General features: G+C 41.7%; 1 long non-coding RNA gene across 3 annotated transcripts in view; it reads right to left on the bottom strand.

Annotated features, from left to right (window-relative positions):
* The window catches only part of LOC111775444 (uncharacterized), a 49,401-nt gene that overhangs the window by 19,658 nt on the left and 6,207 nt on the right, over nucleotides 1-23,536 (bottom strand). For 2 of the 3 annotated variants that reach the window (XR_002811132.2, XR_011422424.1), the window contains 4 exons: nucleotides 23,420-23,504; nucleotides 22,783-22,851; nucleotides 19,249-19,365; nucleotides 8,507-8,601 (listed from right to left, as the gene is read on the bottom strand). This is a non-coding gene — a long non-coding RNA (uncharacterized lncRNA). Of the gene's footprint in view, nucleotides 1-8,506; nucleotides 8,602-10,240; nucleotides 10,326-19,248; nucleotides 19,366-22,782; nucleotides 22,852-23,419; nucleotides 23,505-23,536 lie in introns of all 3 variants that reach the window. The other variant, XR_011422423.1, reaches the window with a different exon arrangement.

The raw sequence follows: 23,536 nt of genomic DNA, 5'->3' as shown, positions 1-23,536 counted from the left end.
TGCCACCACTTACTTGCACCAGTCCCAGCCTCCTTCTAGAGCTTCTCCCCAATGCCCATACAGTATTTTCCCCTGGAGAGTCCACAGTTGTCATATATAAAAATCCAAAGTTGAGTTTAGCATCTCAGTCCCTAACCAAGCAATCCCTCATCTTTATCGCAGGGCTAATGACATCTGATCCGCCCAAAAACCCAAACTAAACGCAGCTCTGAATCATCTTCAGGCCTCCTCCTCACCACCCCTTCCTCTCCAGTCACTCACCAAGGCCCGCCAATTCTTCAAATGGCTCTCCTGTCCCCTGCTCTCAATGCCCTCTGACCTCCCAGTTCAGATCTCAGACTCTCATGTGAACTTTACACATCCACAGTTCTCCCAGCAAACCAGCTGTCAGAGTACATGTCCCAAAACACAGGTCTGACCAGGTCACTTCCCACTTAATGCCTCTGGAAGATCACCACTCACAAGAGTCCAGACTCCTTAAGCTGGCAGTCAAGATTTTCACAATTTGGCAGGACCCCACCTCTCCTGCTACTAAAGAGAGCTCCAAAATAACACCAGGCCAAAAGTACCCACCCTCTCCACTGTAGCCTAAAAGGCCAGCCAACTGGGTACATGGTACCTGGGAGTTAGTCCTCTCTCTTACAGACATTAGTCAAGTTTACTGTATCTGATGTTGCATCCTTGGGCCATGAAGGGATGATAAAGATTTCCATGAGGAAGAGGAAAGACAATGCATGGCCAGGGCATTCAAGCTGTAGGGCTTGAGTTCGTGTAGTCAGATCTCCTCCTTGTGCAGCAGGCAAAGCTAAGGCCTAGAGAAACAAATCTACTCATTCCAGGTGAAAGCTCAGTCACCAGCACCAGGACCCAGGTGTCCTGGCCCACAATTGTGCTTCTTCTGACAACAGGCCTAGAAGACTCTACCAAGCACAACTGTCTGGGATTCCCACAACCTTCCCCTTTCCTTGATCACAACTCAGGACCCCCTACCCCACCCACAAGCCTGCAGATTCCAAGATGACCTGGAAGGAACAGAACAGGAAGTTGTGGGCTTTGGCACAAGTTCAGGGTGAAACTCCTGGGGCCAAACACGAGGGCTTTTGACTACAGAAAAAAATAGGCCTATTGTTTTGGTGGGTGGAACCAAACCATAGCAGGTACAAGGAAACCAGATTTGTGCCCAGAGGTCAGGACTCAGCCCTAAAATATCTGGGTGGATTAGGGGAAGGGAGAAAGGAACACATACTTTAAGGAAATAGAGGTAATTACAACAGTTCCTACTCACCCCTGGTTTTTGTTTTTTGTTGCTATTGGTTTTATCCCCTCACATATTGCTCTGCATGGCCTCTGAGTGCCCCAGGATCTAGGAGGGCCAGGAAAAGGTGTGGCTCCCTGGAGGTGGAGGAATCAAGATGAGATTTAGATGGCTCCATTATGAGAAAGGAGCATCTCTATCCCTTCCCTAATTGGTGGTCAAAGAAAAAACAAAAACCAGAAAAACTCAGAGCTATACATCCATCCCTCAACAAAGGAAACAAACCTTATTGCAAAATATAGGGGACCTATTTGGGGACCGGGGCCCTTCCCACCTCAGTACTGCAGGAAATGAGAAGAAGGAAAAGCAGAAAAGAGTAAGCCTTAAATAACAAAAATTTCACAACAAGCACATTCTCCTCAGCCACGAAATCTAAAGCTACTTGATAAGCCAGAATGTCTTGGTTCACCCCATAAAAGGTCACTGGCCATATTCCTGGAAGCTTAGAGATTCATCCCTTTGGGTCTGATTCACTGAAGTGATGGACCATTTAGACTGAAGGACAAAGTCTCATGCTTCCCCTCAAGATAAAGTCTATCACTTCTCCCTTCCTGCCCTTGGCAGCCCTCTACCTTCAACATCCTTCCTTCTCCCCTTGCCCTTAGCAAACTCAAATGACACGCTCTCCCAGAGATGTTGAATGGACTCCTACTGGGGCCCAGGGAAGGCCACCCCAAAATATCCCAAAGTGGCATGTTGGTTATTTTGAATTAAAGTTACTTGTTTGACATAAAGTTTTCCCCCTTCTCTGTTCCCCTTAAAAGTAGGAAATAAACCTCCCGTGTGAAAGGTGCTCTCCCTGTAACAGGAGATAGATATACCCTTATCATGAGAGCTAGGGCATTCAGGGCCAGGAAGCCTGTATAAATAAACCTTACTACTTTTACTAATTTCCTACCTCAAGCCAAAACTCTGCTCAAATCCTCAATAATTTTGCACCCCAAACCCAAGATTCTTTGTCCTGTCAAATCCTCACAAATATATTATCTCTCTGTATAAAAAGATATATAAACTGCCTGCTTTGTTCATTCTCTGAGCATCATTTTTTCCTTGATCTCCAATGCAAATGTATCAAACTGGTTTTTCTCCTGTTAATCTAGGCTTGTTTTAATTTTATTATTAGTCCAGCCATAAGAACTCAACATGTAAACGGGGGAATTTCCCCCTCCCTGACAGCTTTGAGGAGCCAGCCAGGAGAACCACCAGCTGGGAAACTGCTTTTTCTCTGTCACTGCTGCATCTAAGAGACCCTGGGACGTATGACAGAGAAGGTGGCAAAAAGGTCAGCTTTCTTACCACATCGGCCTCCCAGACCTCTGTCTGCAGGGTCTAATGGATAAGTGGTGAGGCTTTCTTTTTTTTGTCTCTCTCTGAATTTAGACTAGCAGAAAATATTTGAGGAATTAGTTCCTTAGGGCCCAGCAACTCTGGTAAATTTGGCTGAGTACTTTTGACTTTTGTTGATCCTTCCCTCTGAGAGATGGTCATTGTTTTCCTTTGTCTCTGTTGTGACATTTTTTATAAGGAGGAGGAACCACAGGGCAGGACAGCAGGTACAGGGCCTTTCCAAGCCTACTCTTTGAGTCAGCCTCACAGATTGTTGAGTTTTATGGTTCTCACCAGACTGGCGTCTATTTAGACAAACTTTGCTGTGGGTCCTCTATGTACAAACAGGATGAGGTTTTTCCTTCCATCTTGTTCTGCTTCCTGAGAGCTTGGCTTTGTGACCAATGGAACGATTTCCTCTGGCCTCTGTCATCCGGAAGGTGCATTTCTAGAGTGTTGAGCGTTGAGTCTAGAGAGTCTAGAGTGTCAATTGACCTGGTGGCCGATTGAACAGACCAGGGTTCTAAGACACAAAGGCACAAACAGCGCTGTCTTTGTCTGACTATGCCAGCTCTCAGGGGAGTTTGTTATAGAGGGTTTCGGTCCATAAGGGGCTTTTTCATCTGAAACTTCACTGCTTGCTAGTGCTTTAAAAATCCCGTTCCAGTAGCACCTGCCTGGTGTCACAAACTAGTGGGTTTGTGACTGGAGGCATCCCATGTTCCCACGGGAGACTAGAGACATTGTTTTCACTACACCATCCTTATCACCTGTGCCCCTTGGGAGTAGACTTTATGGATCTTATGAGGACTGCATCCTTTGCACTCTGCTTTGGGGACACTTTGTGTCTCTGGTTAAGCCATATAAAAACTTTTGGTTTGAGTCACTATTAAGATCCTACTTGTCAATGGCCAGATGATAGATCCTTTAAATTGGCTATAGTAAAAAAAAATCAAAATCAGGACATTGAAAGTGCAATTGCCCTGCACTTAAGAAAAGCAGCAAAAGTTTAAAAAGCAATAACTCTGAAACTCCTAGAGGAAAAAACTTGCATTTTTTTCTCTCTGTCCTTTGAAGTTGTAAATTTTACTATGTCTTTGGAATATAAACACCCCAGGAGATAACAGCCCACAGTTGCATGAAACTGAGCCTGGCTAGCTCAGTCAGTAAAGCCTGAGGGTAAAGAAAATTGGCCATTTTAAAATGCAAACTGCTAGAAAGACTGTCTTGCCCAAAACGCAATTCCTTAAGATTCCTTGTCTAAGACAAACATAAATCCTAAAAGTCTTCGTCTCCACAAATACTAACAAAAAATGTTTTCAAGCAGGTAAGCATAACTTGTTCCACCTACTAGAGACACAATTATTTATAAACTAGTGAGTTTTGTACTGTGCCTGATTCATGGTTGAAGTTTTAAAATAAAAGCTGTAAGAGCTCTGTGTCTGTTTCTCTCTGTATGTTTGTACATTATAGGTATATTATTTTTCTATTTCTGGGTGTTATTATCAAAACTATTTCAAAAGGAGCTTTGGTAAATAAAACCTTGTTGTATTTTGTTAGCTTAATTAAAATAGGCATGTCTTCAGAATTATCAGCATTGAATATAATGGAGACATGCAACTTTATTCTACCTGGGTTATTAGTCAAATAAATTTATGTTATCTCTGTTATAAAATTTGTCAGTAAGAAAAAAATAACAAGATAATGGCTAACTGCTTTAATGTCTCAAGAAATTTTCATGAATAATCTAAGTATGACTGTTCAGAACAAATGAATTATGTAGATGTTCATAAAATAAGAATTTTTGTGCAATAATTATATTTTATGATACGTGTACTTAAACATAGTTTCCTCAAATCTATTTGGTAACTTGAAACTTCAGAGTTTTGCTAAATTAAATTATATGATGGGGATTTCATTGAATATCTTTCATTTCCAGATAAGATAAAATAGTAAAACACTAATTACTGGAGATAGCTCTATCTACATTTTGCTCCCTTTTACACACTAAAAATATCTGGGACTATCAGTAAACAAGTCTTATGCCACACTGAGAAGTTTTCAATGAGAAAGTACGCTTCTAGAAGTCACAAAAGCACTTATAAACCTGCCAATGCATGGGATGCTAATGCAAAAGACAATTCACAATTACTTCTTAGTTTTCATTAGGAATTAAGGTTTCTAAGGGTCAGGAATTCTAATTAATATATGTAATTAAAGCTGCTGAAAATAACAGGGAAAAATCTCTGTATACAAGGAAAATAAGATGTACATTTTTGTTAAGAAAAGTATGCGGCATGAAGTTGCATTTTTGTTGAAGGAAAAAATAATAATTCTCTCCCAAAATAAAGCTGGATATTTCTGAATGAAAAAGAGAACAAGGGAGAAACCAAAATGGAAATAGAAAGTTATAGAAGGTTTATGGAAAAGGAAACCTTGGAAAAGGATTGGAATGAATGTAATTAAGTGAATGAGTTTTAACATCAAAAGTAAGCAGGTACAAAATTAAGATTTAGTTCTCTTGCTGTTAAAAGGATAAATTAACTAGAAAGTGAGGAAGAAAGAAAAAGAGAAAGAAAATCTTACCTTGTGTGGTCAAGTTAGCTCAAATTAAATTGTTATTATAAGAGTTGTAAAAATAAGTTTTAATATTTATAGTATTATGAACTACTGAAGTAATTTTCTTTTCATCTTTTAAAACAACAAAGTTTACTTGGAATATTGGTCTGTTCCTGATATGAGATTATGAAAGGAAAGCAGAGATTTCATGTTTTCTCAACATAATTTTCTGTGCTTTACTAGATCTTTGATTACTGAAGAACTGACACTTCTCAATAGTAAGAACTAAGTTTTGCTAACAGCTATGTAACCTTCTGTATTTGTCTTTAAAATCTTTTATTATCACTTTGGTTAAGTATTGTTTCACAGTGACCTATGATCCTATTTGACCAGTGTTTTAAAACCCTTTCGATATTTCTGACAAACTTCCCCAAATCAAATTCTAAATGGAGTCTTTTGACCTCAACTAACTTGGAAGTTTCCAGAGGGCCCCTGGAACACTTCAAGGGATTTATTCTGCTTCCTTATAAAAAGAGAGATGTTAAACCAATTAGGCTTATTTGATATGTTAAATTACATGGGAAGCATTGCTAAATAAGAAGTATCATTAAGTCTTCTTTGTGTTGTTTCTGTAGTTAGGAGAGTTTCAGAAATCGTGTGAAATTCCTGGAAGTCTGATATGTCCTGGTATAAAATGTTGTCTATCATCAAAATTGAGGCTCACACTGAAAGGACTGAATCTGAGTATAGGGAAATGTCCTAGCTTTCATACAAAGGCAGCAGCAATAGAATCTATAAAGACTGTGGTATATGTGGATGAAGTCTATCCTGCTTCTGAAAAATTTATTGCCAGACTTTTCACCATCCTAATGTCCTTGTAACATGGTAACAGTCTGCTCCTTAATCAGAGAAATTAAGATGAGTGAACAATAGCTGTAAATTAAACTAAGTGTTGGGGCTATGAGAAATCCAAGGTGGCTGCTTGGTTCTTCCTGGCTCCCTGGAAAACCTCATTATTCAGTTTTTGTATTCTTTCACTCACCATAGGAAAAACTATTTTAGCCCCGAGAGACCTCAGAACTCCTCCCTCTATGTTCTTTGAGCACCTGCCGAGGGACTTCATTCAACTGCCACTTGTATGGGTTAACAATATGTTCTTCCTGTTGTGTGTATGGTTTCCACATGGATTAATGCCTTACCTTTCTCCAAAGCTGCTGCCCTCATGGTGAACAAGAAGCTGTTAGGAAATACGTTTCCCACTTGGGGTGTACCTCCCACAATCTCCAGTGATCAAGACAGACACTTCACTGGGTAAATAATATGAGCCTTAACAAAACCTTGCAAACTTCTTAGAATTATCACTGTTCCTATCACCCTGAATCACCAGGCAACCTCAGGAGAACAAATGGAAAACTGGATTCAAGCAGAAAAATAACTAATTACAGAACTACATGAACTGATGAGGATGATTATAATTTTTATGGCTTTTGTCTCAAATATTACTGTTTTAATCTATTGTTTTTCCAGATTTAAGACAATATTTTCTTGCTTTTCTGTTAAGCTATGACTTACAGCAATTTGGTGAATTATATCTTTATAAGCAGAACTTAAACAATTACTTTTCCTCCCTTACTGGTCCCTCCAGAATCAGAAGCTCTCAGTGAGTATTCTTATTTTCATGACAATATATTTACTTGTATAAGTTCAACAAGAAACTGTACTCTTTGTAACAGGACACAATTGGAAACATTGGTTATGTTACCAAAGCTTTGACTAAAATGTCATGTTTGAGAGAGACATGTATAAACTCAGTTTTGACCAAACAGCTTTAAGGAACTAAGGTTGACTTTATGAAGCTAATAAAGCTCCTTGGAAAAACAGCCTGGTAGCCACTTACAGGGTTCCTGACAGCTTAACCAGGTGAGTAAAGAAGATCACTTCTTGGCAGGTGCAGGAATCTCAAGCAGAGAGGAATCCATCCAAATCTGTATTGCACGTGGAATCTGATGGCAAATGTTTGACTTGGCTTCTTAATCTTAAGAGGTTATTAGGGGCCGGCTCTGTGGCCGAGTGGTGAAGTTCACGCACTCCGCTGTGGCGGCCCAGGGTTCGGATCCTGGGCGCGGACGTGGCACTGCTCGTGAGGCCACGTAAAGGTGGTGTCCCACATCCCACAACTAGAAGGACCTGCAACTAGGATATACAACTGTGTACAGGGGGGGTTGGGGGAGATAAAGCAGAAAAAAAAAAAAAAGAAGATTGGCAACAGTTGTTAGCCCAGGTGCCAATCTTTAAAAAAAAAAAAAAAGAGGTTATTAAAAGTTCAATCTGAAGATTCCTCATGAAAAATTCCAGGAAATCAAATTTAAAAGAGACTGTATGGTCAATTGCTATTCTTGCTGTACTTATGTAAATAACTAAGCCAAGTATATGGAAACCAGATTTATTTTGCAAACAAAGTAGACCTAACTTGACTATCTTTGGTAAAAAAATGAATGATTTTAGAGAAAATTATATTTCAGTATAAACTATAGCACAATTGTGGATATTAGATTTCAGCACTGTTAATTTTCTTTGAAGTTTTGTTATTTACCTAAATATTGGACAGGATCTTAAATTCTTCTAGTTTCCTCCAGTATCTGGCTACAATTCTCCAAACTAACATTTCTAAGTCTTCTCTCTTTTGACTTGGAGTCATTGAGAAATACTGCAGCTCTTTTCCCTGAAGCTCTGCAACCTGAAACTGAACAACTTGATATAAATTTGAGAGATCATCATAATAGTTCATGTTTAGAAAATCTTCATGCCTGTTGCTGTGTAAGCTACTCATAAAGTTTACCTGAACACTCAGTGAAATCATCAGAGATATTTCAAACTGCAAAGGATGCTTCAACCCTGACATCTAGAAATTGTCTTCACTGGCTACCACCTAAGCACAGAAACTGGTTTATAGTTTTCTCCAAACATTAACCTTTGTTCTCCTTTGTTTCCATAGAAATGTCTCTTATTAATATCTGATGGCTTGCACCATAGATCTAACTTTGGGGACCCACCTGCCATAGTCACCTCCTGAAATGAGACACAACTGTTTAACTGAACTGAACTACTTAAAGAATAAAGGATTAATTCAGTGAAATAATGGAATGATCTACCAGCTCAACTTTTAATATGTGAAACTTCCAAGGAAGTTTCAGAGGAGGGAGTTGTTGAGGCCCAGGGCAGGCTGCTTTAAAATATCCCACAATAGCACATTGATTATTTTGAATTAAAGTTACTTGTTTAATTTAACGTGAAATTTTGACCCACCTGAAACTTTGTTCCCCTTGAAAGCAGGAAATAAATTTCCCATGTGAAAGGTACCCTCCTTATGACGAGAGCTAGAGAATTCAGGGCCAGGAAACCTGTATAAATAAATATTGTTACTTTTACTAATTTATTACCTGAAGCTGAAACTCTGCTCAAATTCCTCAATAATTACATACCCTAAACCTAAGTTTCTTTGTCCTGTCTTTGTCTTTGCCTAGTCCTAGAATTATAAAAGCTCACACTTACTCAGCGCTCACTATGTGCCTGGCACTATTCCTAGGGGATTTATATGTAGCTACAATCTTGACAAAAAAATCCTATGAGTGATATCCCCATTTTCACAGACTAAAAAAACAGAGAGAGAAAAGTAATTTACCCAACAATGCACAACTCCATAATTTATCCTCATCTGCCACCCAAATAAATGTTTATAATATGGGCAGAGGGCACCCTAAGATTCCTGAGGTCTCCTGAATAAAATCCACCTTCCAGAATGATGTTTGCCTCCTCGTTTTCAGGACTTGACAAATGGTCAGCATTTTCTTTTCTGTATTTCCCCTCACTTACGCACCTGTTCCCTGACACCACATTGCCCAAGTGATATGCACACAGGTTAGTCAGGTCCCTTATGAATTTCACATCCCTTCAAAAAAGCTTGCTTTTATGAACCTCAGCCTCTTTGGGGAAGAAACAGGGTCAGGTTCCCAGTCCCCATGAAAAGCCATTTTACTGAATCATCAACTATTTGCACAACCATTCTCTGGCCATCAAAGTGGTGCACTAAGGAAAGATAGTGTTATGAAAAGGAAACAGGAGGAGGGAGAGTCCCTGTGATGGTCACAAAGGGGTGGAAATTCCAAACACAGAAACAGTCTTGAGACACACCCAGAATTTGTGGCCTTTGAACAATTGTAGGCTCACCTGTCTCTTTCTGTGGCTGTTGGCATCTGACTTCCTTCTCAGCCTGCCCCTCCCAGCTTTGTCCTCTTAGACCAACTAGAGGTCTGGTCCTGGTGCCAAACCAAAGCACCAGGCACAGAGCTGTGTGGATGGAGGGAGCAGAGAGAGGAGTAAAGTTTTCAGCTCAGTCGGGACCTGACACACCTATGTCCATATCACTTGAGCAGGGAATGGATTAGTGAAGGGCTGCTCTGCAGGACTCACGGTTTAAAGAGTTTCACTAGGGAATCATACTTCCTCCATGCTGTCTGACTGAGAGCAAAGGGATGGGTGTGGGGGGCATCACAGCTTTCTCCCACTTAGACACCCATTGTCCCTCCCTCTCCCTCTGTTGGGTTACATCCCTCTGTCTTTAGGCCACTTAATTACTAAATTTGGTTCCAGGAAAAAATCTCAGTTGAATTCCTTAAAGCCCCAAGCACTCAATTCAGTTCGAGAGCGTCTGTCATCTTAGTGATGACCAGGCACAAATATCTTTCAAAAGCTTTGCAGGAAATTTTAACAAGAGCCTTTGCACCACCCACAATCCCTCTGGGAACCAGTGAGCTACACACAAGAGGACAAAAAGTACTGTGTGCTGCGCCTCATCTAATGTTCACAATGACCCTTTGAAGTAGGTACTATCATGCCTATTTTGCAAATGAGAAACTAAAACTGCAAGAAGTCAATTAATTTGTCCCTTATCCAAGAACTGGGAAAAGATGGAACCAGGATTCAGACTCACGTAGTTCTAAATCTAAAGCTCATGTTTTCACTCCACACCATCATACATACCTGAATTCAAAGAATGGAAAGATGACGGCTTCTAACAGAAATGCTCATACAAAGCTTCAATGAAGAGACAGGATCTGAAATGGACCTTAAAATGTAGAGCAATTCAGGAGGATGAGCAAGACAGTAAGAGTGTTATAGAAAGAAGGAAAGTAATTGGAATCAATTCAGACAGGAGAGGAAATGCAGGTTCAGGTCTTACTGCACAGATCAAGGGACTGGATTGGGGCTGTGCTACACAGTCTTTGACTGGCAGCGTAAGGAATTTGAGCTTCATCCTGCAAAAGATAGGAGTCACTGGAATGCTTTGAGAAGGTCAGGAACAGGACAAAATATTTCCAGGAAGATTACTTTGACAGCATTGGGCAAGATGACTTACAGACGTGGTTCCCAACTCTGGCAACTCATTAATTACCTGGAAGCTTCTATCTTTTCTTCTTTTAGTTTTTCATTTTAACATAATTTCAGACATTCAAAAATGTTCCAAAAATAGTCAAAGTTCTCATATTCCCTTCACTCAACTTTCCCAAATATTAATGCTGTAGAAAACCTCAATAGAATTACCAAAATCAATAAACTATCATTGACAGAAAACAATGAACTAATCTACAGATTTTATTCAAGTTCCATCAACATTTCCACGAATGTACTTTGTCTAAACTAGGCTCCAAACAACACATTTGGTTGTTTTGTCTCCTCAGTCTCTTTAATTGGGCCAGTAGCTCAGAATTTCTTTTACCTTCATGACCTTAATATTTTTGAGGAGTATTGGCCAGTTATTTTGTAGTAAGACCCTCAGTTTTGACTTAGCTAATATTTCCTCATGATTAAACGTATGTTACACACTTTTGGCAAGAATACCACAGAACGGATGCTGTGTCTTCTCAGTTCATCATATCAGGCTCATGATATTGACATATCCCCTTACTGGTGACGTTAACTTTGAACGATTGGCTAAAGTTTCTCCACTGTAAAATTATTATTTTACCTGGAAGCTTTTTAAAATACCAATACCTGGGCCACATCTTAGATCCATCAAATCAGACTCTCTGGGGATGAGGCACAGGCATTGGTAGATTTGAATACACTGCAGATGATTCTAACAACCATATAGGGCTGGAAACTACCAGCTTATCAAATGAACATAAGTATCCTGGAAATTAGCAAGGAAGACATTTCATGGCCCTCGCTCTTTAAAAGAACAGCCAGGAGCCAACCTTGAAGGCCTGGCAGTTAAAGTTCGGCATGCTCCACTTCAGCGGCCTGGGTTTGCTTCCCAGGCATGGGACCACACCTCTTATCTGTCAGTAGACATGCTGTGGTGGAAGCTCACATAGAACTAAAAACTATGCACACAGGGGGCTGGCCCCGTGGCCGAGTGGTTAAGTTCACGCGCTCCGCTGCAGGCGGCCCAGTGTTTCGTCAGTTCGAATCCTGGGCGCGGACATGGCACTGCTCATCAGACCACGCTGAGGCAGCGTCCCACATGCCACAACGAGAAGAACCCACAACGAAGAATACACAACTATGTACCGGGGGGCTTTGGGGAGAAAAAGGAAAAAATAAAATCTTTAAAAAAAATAAAAATAAAAAAAAAATAAAAACTATGCACACAGCTATGTACGGGTGTTTTGCAAGGGGAAGAAAAAGGAGGAATATTGGTGAAGATGTTAGGGTAGGGCGAATATTACACCGAAAAAAACCCCAGCAAGTTCCAGACAAAGATAATTATATCTGGACTTTGGCATAGACCCATGACAGGGGAAAGAAAAGGCCCAAAATCTCCTGATGGAGAAAGTGATGAGTGAGTAGACTGCGGTCCAATAAAAAAGAAGGCCCAACACTCAGTGCAACGTTCAGCCCTCCTGGTCTATTTTCTCCCCAGACCTCAGAGAAACCTTTGCTCCAGTAAAAGCACAATCATATAATTTTACTTCGTAAGGCTGACCTGAGCTACTAATTGCTACTAAGTGGGGAATTATGGATCATGCGATATAAACATGCCACCACACAGGCGAAGACGAACATTTTCAGGTACGGTTAAATGAACGAATCATAGAATCTAGGTCAGATGTTTGACCCCCCTTAAACAACCTTGCCCTCCCCACTTGCACTTTTGCTCTTAATCTCTTCTGAAGTAACAGTAAGTTGTAAATTTCAAGAAACAGCAAAGTGTACACATCTCTTGTCACCAGGCTGTTGAAGCGAATAGTGTGCTCAACGTCCCTAGTGTTATTATCTTGGAGTTTCCATAAAGAGATTTCATCAACACGTGCCTTGGAAGCGCTATCTGATAACATGCAAAGGGAAACACAAATTTAACCAAAATCCAGAGGCAGGAAAGACCCTGACGAGAACTAGCCCTCAAGTATCCACAAACTACCAGGATCTGGTGCTGCTGGTGCAGGAGGAGCTGCTGCTAGTTGATAAGCGACAAAAGAGAAGGCAGCTCCAAGACCCAGGAAGTACTAACAAAGAATTAACCCAATTATCCCTCAATTATTACAGTCAATTATCCCTCAAGCCTCTCTATGGGGTCTCACTGACAGGGCTGGCACATAATTAAATACTAACACATGGGTGAAATAATTTATAGAAAAGTGAGATCAAATAGGGCAGGAATGGCTGGGAAAGGTTTCAGGAAAGAGGCGGGATTCAGGTTAGGCCTTTGAATGGTTAAGTCTTAGGGAAACAGAGACAAGGAGAAACACAAGCACAGGGAACCAGGTATCAGACACCACTATAGATGCTAGTTTTGAAGGAGATTTCAGGAATGAGAGTGGGTTTGCATCTGTTCATTTTACTTATTCTTATCAAGCACCATATGAGGCTATTTCAGAAGAGGGTGCAGATCCTCAGAAAGTGAAGCAACTTGCCAAGGTCAGTGGTGGATTTGGGATTAGAAGGTAGCTATGCGTAACTCCAAAGCCCACGCCAATACCACTACCTCTGAGAGAGGACTGAACACAGCATGTTTAGGGAACAGGAAGGGGCATGGATGCTACAGCAGAAACACAGGGTTAGGACACAGTGCAGTCAGGTAAGCTTGCTAACATGGGACCTTGTGTTGCACAGCCATGAAAATTAGACAGAGACATTTGAACTTGGTCTTGTGATTACAGAAGAGCCGCTGGAGGTTTTGAGTCAGGGAGTAACCAAAGTGATGCCTTTGAGGAAAGATCAAAGAGGATGGGGGTGAAAATGGGTATCCTGGGTTGCTAAGCTACAGAGATGCCATTAACAACTGTAAAGAGGGGCACACAATATAGTGGAGTGAGAATTGGACTCAGAATCAGAAGCTGGAGTATAAATGCAAAAAGTTATGCAATAAAGTCACGGCTACGTCATGCAAGTTACATTCTCTCTCTGGAATTCAGTTTATCTCCATCCATAAATCAGATAAAGTGAGAATTAATCTCTACATGAGCTCTAAAGCTTCACTACTCAAAGTGTGGTCCACCAACCAGCAGTATAGGCATCGTCCATAAGCTTCTGAGAAATGCAGAATCCCAGGTGCCACCAGAAGAATCAGATCTGTATTTAAACAAGATCCTTAGGTGATCTGTAAGTGCATTAAAGTTTGAGACAGCTGTCTATATGGAGTTCCAATTCTTAAATGCAATGGTTTCAGACTCACCTCAACTTTGTCACATCATGGGAAAAACCAAAAACAAAACACAAAATGTTTCCCTTTTCACTTCATCTGTGTGCTTTTCCTAATCCTAACCTCTCCTCTCAGACTTGCCCACATCCAGGTAGAGGTCTTAGGAAGCCCAGTGAGGCAGCGTTACCTCCTTGTGGCGGTGATCAGTAAATGCACCTAATCTTAACTGCTCTCACCAGTAGTGGAGGGGAATGGTTGGCAGAGGGGGTGAAGTCCAAGTCACAGATTAGATAAGAGAATCACAGCCACTCAGAATGGCCAGATGTAACTGTCAGACAGAGCTCAGCATCATAATGTCACATTTCAAAGGGCAGTTTTTATAATGCCTAATAAACTGTGGTCTTAGGGTGAAACCTGGACTCCTGGACAAGCTCTGCCCTTGGAACCTTCAAAAAAACTCACTGTGACAGTTATTTTCAGACATCCAGCCACTGCTGGAACTCTGCCAGTAAACTTGCAGTTTTACAGGGAAACTAACTTTATTGTCAGTTCTTTCTGCTCCTGAGTCAAAATGGGTCTGAGGCGTACTCACCAATCCTAGTCCTACTCTGCGTAGGCACTGAAATAAGTTTAATACCTTCTTACCCAACAGATTTTCAAACACTTGTGAACCACCACCATGCGTCCCTGCCATCTTCCCTCAGCCATTTCCCAAATGACACATTCTGAAGTCCCTGAACCCTCCTGTCACTTTCCTGTAGGCAAGTGAAGTGTGTCAGCCACAGGGGAAACTGAATTCTAGGAGTGTTCTAACCAGAGCAGCAGAGCCACAGGACCACCTGCTTCTCCATCCTGGGCGCACACCTATACGGAGAACATCTGCTCATTTGAGGATACTGCTCTTCCCACTTGTGCTGCTGCTCGGGCCTCCCATACCTCTGTGGGTGTATACTTTTTATTTAGTAACTTTTTAATAAATAGTTATTAGAGCCTGCTATGTTCTATGCACTGGAGACACAAAGATGAATCAGACCTGGTCCTTGTTCTCACTGTGCTCTAGGGTCTGGCGGGGAACCCAATTCAAAGCCACCCCATCAAGTTTAGTGAGGAACACCTTGACAGAGTTAAATACTTTGGCCCATCTCATCAACCCAGTGAAAATCTTCCACTCTGGGTTTTCTCAGCTCAGTTTCCCTCATTTCAAGTTCAAAGAGAAGAAAAAAAAAAGAGAGAGAGTGAGGGAGAAATAATGCAATTGTCCAGATGGTCCCTTTTGCAGTCATTGTTAGATTGGACATTTCCTTCTGGCAATCCAAAGTGTTGGAGGGTCCTACTTCATTCTGCATGTCCTCTCTCTCCTATTAGCACTCGCCACTTGTGCACCTGCAGCAGCCAGGCAGCTGCACACTAACAGAAATTCTAGCAAGTCAGGAAACTTGAATTTTAGTCCAGTGGCTTTGAGGCTAACTGACTGTGTGATGTTGAACAAATCGTGTAACTTCCCTGTGCTGTAATGTCCACTTCTGTAAAATGGAGCAGGTGGATTAGATCTCCATGGGTCTATGTGTACAGGGAGAGCTCCTCAGAGACAGCATCACCCCTTACTCCTCTCAGGAGCCACCACCTGGCAAATATCCAGGCTCACCTTAGGTGCTCAAACGTTCACTGAATGCATGAATGAGTAAACGATGATTATTAGAGAAACTTGACAACACATATTTCTGAATGTCTGCTAAGTACACTGTAGAGTGGGGAAACCAAATTACTGTGGAAGAATAATATTTTCTCCCCACCTTCTCCTTACCTCCTTCCCAGAGAGGGGCCTTTGAAAGTCAGAGAGACTGTGCTGGCACAAATAATGCTCTAGAAGTGGGCTCTAATAATTGTCAATACTAAGAAGAGAAAAGTCTGTTTGTCTTGGGGGTGTTTTATATCAATGGACCAGAGGGACCCAAAGCCCCTCCTATGGTACAGAGGAACTGACACCACACCCCAAGTCCATGGAGGGGAACACCAGACAGAGTGAACTGACAGGAAGCTGGGACCTGGGGAGAGCAGAGGAGTAAACAGACTGGGGCACCTGGAGGAAGGTCTGAGGAGGAGCTCCCTGAGCCTGAGCAGCCTCGGAGGGGACTGACGGCAACTCAATGGGAAAAGTAAAGCAGCCCCATCAGGTTCCATGTGTATGCGTGATCATTTCTCAGTAAAATCTTCTTTCTGCTAAAGGACTGAAATTTCACATGCTTTCTAACACATCAGGCCTAGTTACAGTGTTACAAAAGTGTCATTCCATTCAACAAAAATTTATAGAGTACTCCCAAGTGCAAGGCCATATGTAAGTTCAGAAACTCGAAAATGAGCAAAAACCAGGCCTGCCCTCAGAGATCCCCACAATGAGCTCCATGCTCCTTCTCTGCACTGCCCTTCTCTCTGCCCTCCAACAACCCAAACCTAGCCCACCCTCGAGTCCCAGCCCAAGTTCAACTAACCCAGAGACCCTTGAGCTACTCTGAGTGCACAGTGAACTCCTGCCACTTCTGAAATTTGGTTCCACTTATATCTGCAAATTTTCTGAAGAGTACGTCATCTCCCTAGTTACTCCTGAGCCTCATAAGGACAGAGACCACTGTCAGAATTTTCCAGAGAGAAGCCCCATCAGTGGTTTGTATCAGACCAAGCCCAAGCCTTCAACTCGAGGACAATCTCCACTGTCCAGCACAGTGCCTGGCCCCCTGCATGCTTTACAAACGTTGTGGTAGCAAAGTCTACAATCACCTCTCCAACATGTCAACAGGCAGGGACAGCGTGAAAATCGAGAGGGTAACAAGCATCAAACAAAAATCAAAAAGAGCGTGACTCATGCCTTGCCTCTTCCCCAATCGTAGGTGAAAAAAAGTCGCATCACCTGTTCTCACTTCAGCCTGCCAGCTGTTGGGGAGGACCTCCTTGTTAACCATCCCCTCGGTCCCCACAAGTACTACCCAGCACTCAAGCCTACCTCTCCTCTTTCTTTGAGCTTGTTTCCTAAAGTCTCTGGACTAGGAGCCAGGTTTAGTGAGTGCTGATGTTTTGTAACCTTAATGTTCACTCCAAGTCGTATTACCTCCTTCTTTTGCCCTGGGCTGTTTCCAAACAAGGTCTGGAGCCAAGAGCCCCGGCAGCCTGGGCAAACACCCTAAAGGCTCCTTCCTTCCTGTAGTTCCTGACTCTAGAGTCCTATTAGAGCTGAGGCCCCTGGAGATCCTGCACTAATCCAGTTCCCTCTCCTTTAGGCTGGAGCAACTAAGCCACTTTCCTGAAGAAGAACAAGGAGGCTTTTGTCTCCTACTGCTATAGCAGCAGTGTTTTGGGCAAGAGAGAATAGCCTCTCTTCCTTGTTCCCCTCTGCGTCCCACCTCATGCGGCCACAGAATTGGAGGAAATTGGCAACAGAGTGAGGACAGGACCACTTCCCAAACAACAACACTAATAGTGCTGATACCGTGCCAAGGATGGGAGTGGGAAGGACAAAGGGGAAACAGACCATGTCACCCTCTCTTCTGCCAACACTTATACTCACTTTCCTGCCAGATATTAACATACAAGGCGTCACTAAAGGGTATAAGGAAACTCAGAGGTGCAAAAAGATTTGGGGAAGAAATCATAACACATTGGAGGGTACAGAGGTGGGAAGGAGGAGGGGAGGGAACAAGTATTGCTGCCAGGCTATCAGTCACCTTCTCACGTTCTTAAGAATGCTTCACCTCTGTTGTTTGGCCAGTTTCACCTCCCAGATTCCCATAAAGCACAGGGTTCAACCTGTTACCTAACAAGGCCAGTATCACTTTGCCGTCTCACATTTAGGGGCTCACTTTTAGCTACAGGGATTTGAGGTGTTAGCTTATCTCAGTGCTAATTTCCTCATTTACAAAAAGGGGAAAACTGTACTTACATCCAAGAATGTTGTGAGACAAGAGTAAATGAGATAGTGTATATGAAAATGCATGAAACCGTAGCTGGCAAAAAGTAAAATACTGGCTCAACAAAGATTTGCTCCCTTACTTTCCCCCAATACATTTTCCAGAAGAGTAATGAGTTTCCCGCAGGCCAACCTTGATGGTGGCGGTGTAAAGCTATTGAAGGTAATGGTACCTTCATAAAAGATATGGAAGTCCTTGCTTTTATTCCTTATAGTGCACCAGACACGCCGCCAACAATTTTTAATGCTATTTATTGATAAAGTAAGAAGTATAAAAATCCTAGTTTTCCATATTTGAAGATTTAGCCATATCAAGCTCAGTTTTAACAGCTCACCATTTGGAAAGCAGACCTTTGGTTAGGGGTACCAAATGGGCTCCAGTTTCACTACAGCTCAAGTGGCCCAGCCCTTAGCAGAACAACCATGCAGAAGAGAGCTCATCCCCATCTATGTTTCTACTTGACAGAACCATCTCCACAAGAGATACTTTGAGGTGAAACAGCTTTGTTACATACTCAGCATCAACTCGAGGCTTAAAACAGAAGTTCACCATACTCCACTCCTTCCCTGTAGAGAGAGCTTTCTGGAAGCTGCTGGGTCCCACAGCCCTAGGGCCTAGAAAACCCTTCTGGAAGGGAAGGCTTTTCCATCACCATGACAGACACCAAGGCTAGAGTCCTCAGCCTGAATTCAAAGCTCTAACCACAATCTGCCTTTCCAGTCCACCCTCACCACTCACTAACCAATATTCTATGTTCCACTTAAACCAGACTGTTGGCTGCTCCCTGAACAGGTCTTATGCTCTCCCACCAGCTCTATTTTGTTCATATACCCAGCTCAAAAATCACCTCCTCCTCACAGCCTCCCTTGATTCCTCCCACGACCAGATGCGAGCTATTCCTCCTGTGAAAGTGCTTAGTCCTAACTTGACTCTCTGTCTGCACTTCGCATATTCTGCCTTATACTGAAGGTGGTGCCGCGCCTCTCCTAACTCCACTCCCTGCCCTCCTACACTGTAGTCTCCTTGGTCTCACAATCTGGTGTATTCTTTCCATATCCCAGATACTATCCAGTACAGGACTCAGAAAACGTGTGCTAAGTGAAAGAATAAATCCTCAGGTTTCTAAGTTCAAAATTTTGAAAATGTAGAGCCCTTGGAAAACTCTACAATCAGGTTTGATAGCAACTCTATTGACATTTGGGGCTGGACAATTTTTTGTTGTAGGGTGCTGTTCTGTGCATGGTAATATGTTTAGCAGCATCCGCGTGTCTTCTACCCACTGGATGCCAATAGCAGCCTTTGCACATACACCCTCCTGACCCCCAGTTAAGAGGGTGAAAAATACCTCCAGACATTGCCAATGTCCCCTAGAGGAGGAAACCACTCCCCATTGAGAACCACTGCTCTATATCAATAGTTCTCAAACCTGGCTACCCACTTAGACTTACCTAGATGTTTAGACTCAGCCTTGAAGTCAGGGGAACTGAGATCCAAATTCTGGCTCTGCCTCTTACTTTGTAACCCTGGACAAGTTGCTTAACTTTTCAGAGCCTCAGTTTTATCATCTGAAAATGAATAAAATACTACTTAGCATACAGAATTGTGTGAAGATTAAATGATCTATAATGTGCACCTAGTAAGGCCTCAATAAATGGACTGAGCTGAATTTTTAAGTAGCTCCTAGAGCACAAGGACAATGGACTGGTGAAAGCTCCATGTGCCACCAGGTGGTGCGATTACAAACCACATTGGATCTGAGGTGCCAGCCTAATTCCTGCAACACCTGATGAAGTCTGGGTAGAGGAAATGACACTCCTCACCTACCCCCCAAAATAAAATCTGATCTAACTTTATCTCTTAAAATAACTACATACATGCCCAATATGCCTTTCACAGAAGAGAGGGGGAAAATAGATGAGAATATAAGAGAATGTTAGGAAATAAATTACTTATAGTAATAGATTGCTCCTGACTTATAATATTACTTATTAATTATAAAATTACTTTTGATAATACCTGACATGTGTTAAGTTATCCTACCTTGCAGGCATTATTCTAAGCACTTCATGCATATCACCTCATTCTGTCCTCAAAGAAATTTAACATATTTTTTATTTTTACTTTTTATTTTTCAAACTTAAAAAATGTAAAAGTAATCAGAATCCAATATATCCTTCATTCAGTTTTTTTCAAATAACTGTAGAATATTTTTTATATATCCTGCATAGCCATAATACAGTTATCAAAACCAGGAAATTAGCTGATGCAAGGCTATTAACTAATGTACAAATATTCAAATTTTGTCAATCATCCCATTAATGTACTTTTCATGGTCCAGAATCCATCCTGGGATCGGACACTCAATAAAGTTATCACGTCTCTTTGGTCTCCTCCAATCTAGGGTAGTTTCTCAGCCTTCTTGTCTTTCATCACCTTGATACTTTTGCATAGTGCTGGTCAGTTATTTTGTGGAATGTCGCTCAATTTGGGTTTGTCTGATGTTTCCTCAGGATTAAGCTCAGATTATGCATTTTTGGCAAAAATACCACAGAAGTGATGTGTGCCTTCTCGGTGCATCCCATCAGATGGCCCTTGATATTGAATACTCTCATTACTGGTGATGTTAACTTTTAACACTTGGTGAAGGGAGTGTCAGCCAGGTTTCTCTACTGTAAAGTTACTACTTTTCCCATTGTAATTAGTAAGGATATTCTGGAGAGAGACTCTGAGACTATGCAAATAGCCTGTTTCCTCTCATCATACTTTTGCCCATTAATTTTTAAGATCCATTGATGATTCTTGCCTACAAGTATTACTATAGTGTTCGCCAAATGGTGATTTTCTATTTGCATCATTCCTTCTATATTTATTAGTTGGGATTCTACTCTAAGAAAGAGCTGCTCCTTCTCTCCTATTTATTTATTTACTTATTTAATTATTTATTTACAGAAGTAAAGACTCATGAATATTTGTGCATTATGATGTGGGGTCAGCGAGCTGAGGAGTCGAAAGAAAGATTTCTTGGACTGTCAAGGTCTGGCAGTAGTGCTCTTTTATTTAGACAATAGTGTGGAATAGCGTGGGGACAGGACCCATGGGCAGTAAAGAGCTGCTGCAAACGTGGGTTGAGGGTAGGGCCAAATTTAAGGCATAGGTATGTGAGTTATCTCTTTGCAAGACAAAGGAAAGAATATGTAAAAAAAAAGTTGTTAAAATGGTATCAGTGCAGGTGGGGGTCTGGTTACTGGGTGGTCCTATAATTTTTAGATAAGAATCAAACCAGATTAAGTAAATGGCTGAAGCCACCACCTTAAATATTATTTTTAGCTAAAGACAAAGGAGGATGTTGGGGGTGGAGGGGGACTTGATCATCGGTGATTACCACTCAAGTACAGTAAACAAGATGTAGATTTAAGTCCTTGCCTTTGGCATTGATTAAGAGTTTCTAGAGATAAGGTCATCCCCTCTTCTTTCTGGTACAGAGAGGGAGACACCTTTACAGATGGAGATACTCCTTACAATGTAAATGTCTCTTAACAAAGGGTAAGTAAATTCTGCTCCTCAGAGCCTCCTTCCCTTCTGCAGTTTTTAAAAGTAACCTGCCCCAAATAATCCTCATCACATTATAATCCATTACTATCGTTATTTATTATGTTGCTCATTTTGCCCCACAATTGGCCATTGAGAGCTTCTTCAAGTGGGCTTCTGTGTCTTTTTCATGTATCATTTGCTTAGCAGTTCCTGACTTTCTGACACCACAAGATGTTCCAGGCTCATCTTGTACAAATTTCTTACCTCAGCCCTAGAATCAGCCATTCTCCAAGGAGCTCTGGTTCCTTTCACAGGAGAATGGTAGTCACAAACCATGGCACTAGGTATTGCCCATTGTACAAGGTGTTATTGCTTCTAGGCCTTTTAGTGGAAGAGCTAAGAAACAGACATATGCATACACACACTAATGTGCTATTATTAGCCCCATTTTACAATTGGGTAAATGAGGCACAGAAAAGTTAAGCAACTTGTCCAAAATCACAAAGATAATATGGAGTGAAACTCAGAAGTCAAAATAATGATAGATTTACTACAAGCCCAAACAAGTGGAAGTAACTTCTTTACTCATACACATCAGCAGAAAGCAACAAGCCGAACATTCCAGCATAGACTCTCCATTTGAGAAAAAACTAGAAATCTTCAAAAACAACCGCCATAACCATTGTAGGGGAGGAACAGAATTTCTCTACCCAGTCTAGGTCCTTCAGGCTGGTCTATGAATTAAATTGACTTGAGATAGAATAACAGGAGAAAATCAAACAAAGCTTTATAACATGTATACATGGGAGAGTCCCAGGAGAACTGGGTAACTCACCAAAATGGCCGAGGCTGCCAGCTTAAAAACCACCTTCAGCTAAAGACAAAGGAGGATGTTGTGGGTAGTGGTTTGGGGTTTCAAAGGGGAGGAAGGCAATTCACATGGAAATGGAAAAGCAAATGTTTGGTAGATAAGAATGGGCTTAGCAAGGACCCACACAGTCTACCCATACCCAGTTATCTGTGGTGATGGCCTGTCCTGGGGACAGTACTTTTATCTTAAACTCTTTTAGGCAGTTGGGGAGAGGTCAAAGTTTCTTAGAGACTTTTGTTCTTGAAAAGAATCAAGGCAAAGAGAGAGATTTTGAGGCAGCCAATTCTGGTCCCCCATACCATTGATAAACAAATGGCAAGCAATAGGATATACTGGAGTACATGAGGAAGCCATTTGGTGTAAAACTAATTTGGCCTAACCTTGTTTTTGCCCAAAAGGGCCAGACATGGTGCTTGAGCATGCATTGTATACCTGCTTGAAGCATTTGCTATGTCTCAAAGACAAGAAAAAATGCCGTTAAGATAAAGGTGCAACTCCCCCCCAATTGGCATTTCCTTAAGGATAAGCATCTCTCCTTAGACTAGGAATTGATTACTCCACTTACCCTGTGACCACCTACCTTGAGACAACAGACCTGCTACCTGCTGTGTCCATCCATCACTGTGTCAACAAGGCAATCTTGTGACTACTGTAAAAGGGACATTCCAACCACATGTGATACATAGTCTTTGATTGTATATAACCACTCTCTACATTCCCACTTCTTTGGAGTGCTCCATTCCTTTGTGGAAGGACTCTCCTGGTCTATACGGTTCTCAAATCTGGCTCATAATAAACTCACCCCAATTTTGACTTACAAATTATTTATGGATTATTTGCATTGATATCATCATGTACTGAACACCTACTTAGGCACTGAGCACTAGGCACCCACAGTGGCTCATTTATTCCTAACTCTACAAGGTGGTGACAAAAAAATGGCAAGCAATAGGATATATTGGAGTATACGAGGAAGCCATTTGGTATAAAACTAATTCAGCCTGATATTGTTTTTCCAAAAGGGCCTGACATGGCCATTGAGCATGCACTGTATATCTCCTTTGAGCATTTGATAAGTCCTAAGGACAATAACAAATGGCCTTATGATTAAGATGCAACTTGCCCCACATTGGCATTTCCTCAAGGATAAGCATCTCTCCCTAGGCTAGGAATTGATTGCTGTGCTTACCCGTGTCACCCAGTTTGAGACAACAGACCTGCTTCCTGCTCTGCCCCGAGACAGCAGACCTTCTACCTGCTGTGTCCATCAGTTGCTGTGCTGATAGAGCAATCTCACGACTCCTGTAAAAGGGACATTTCAATCATATGTGAAA

The sequence above is a fragment of the Equus caballus genome, chromosome 10 (assembly GCF_041296265.1).
Source record: "Equus caballus isolate H_3958 breed thoroughbred chromosome 10, TB-T2T, whole genome shotgun sequence".
Taxonomy (NCBI): domain Eukaryota; kingdom Metazoa; phylum Chordata; class Mammalia; order Perissodactyla; family Equidae; genus Equus; species Equus caballus.
Note: the sequence above shows the minus strand (reverse complement) of the source record. Positions and strands in the feature narration are given on the sequence as shown.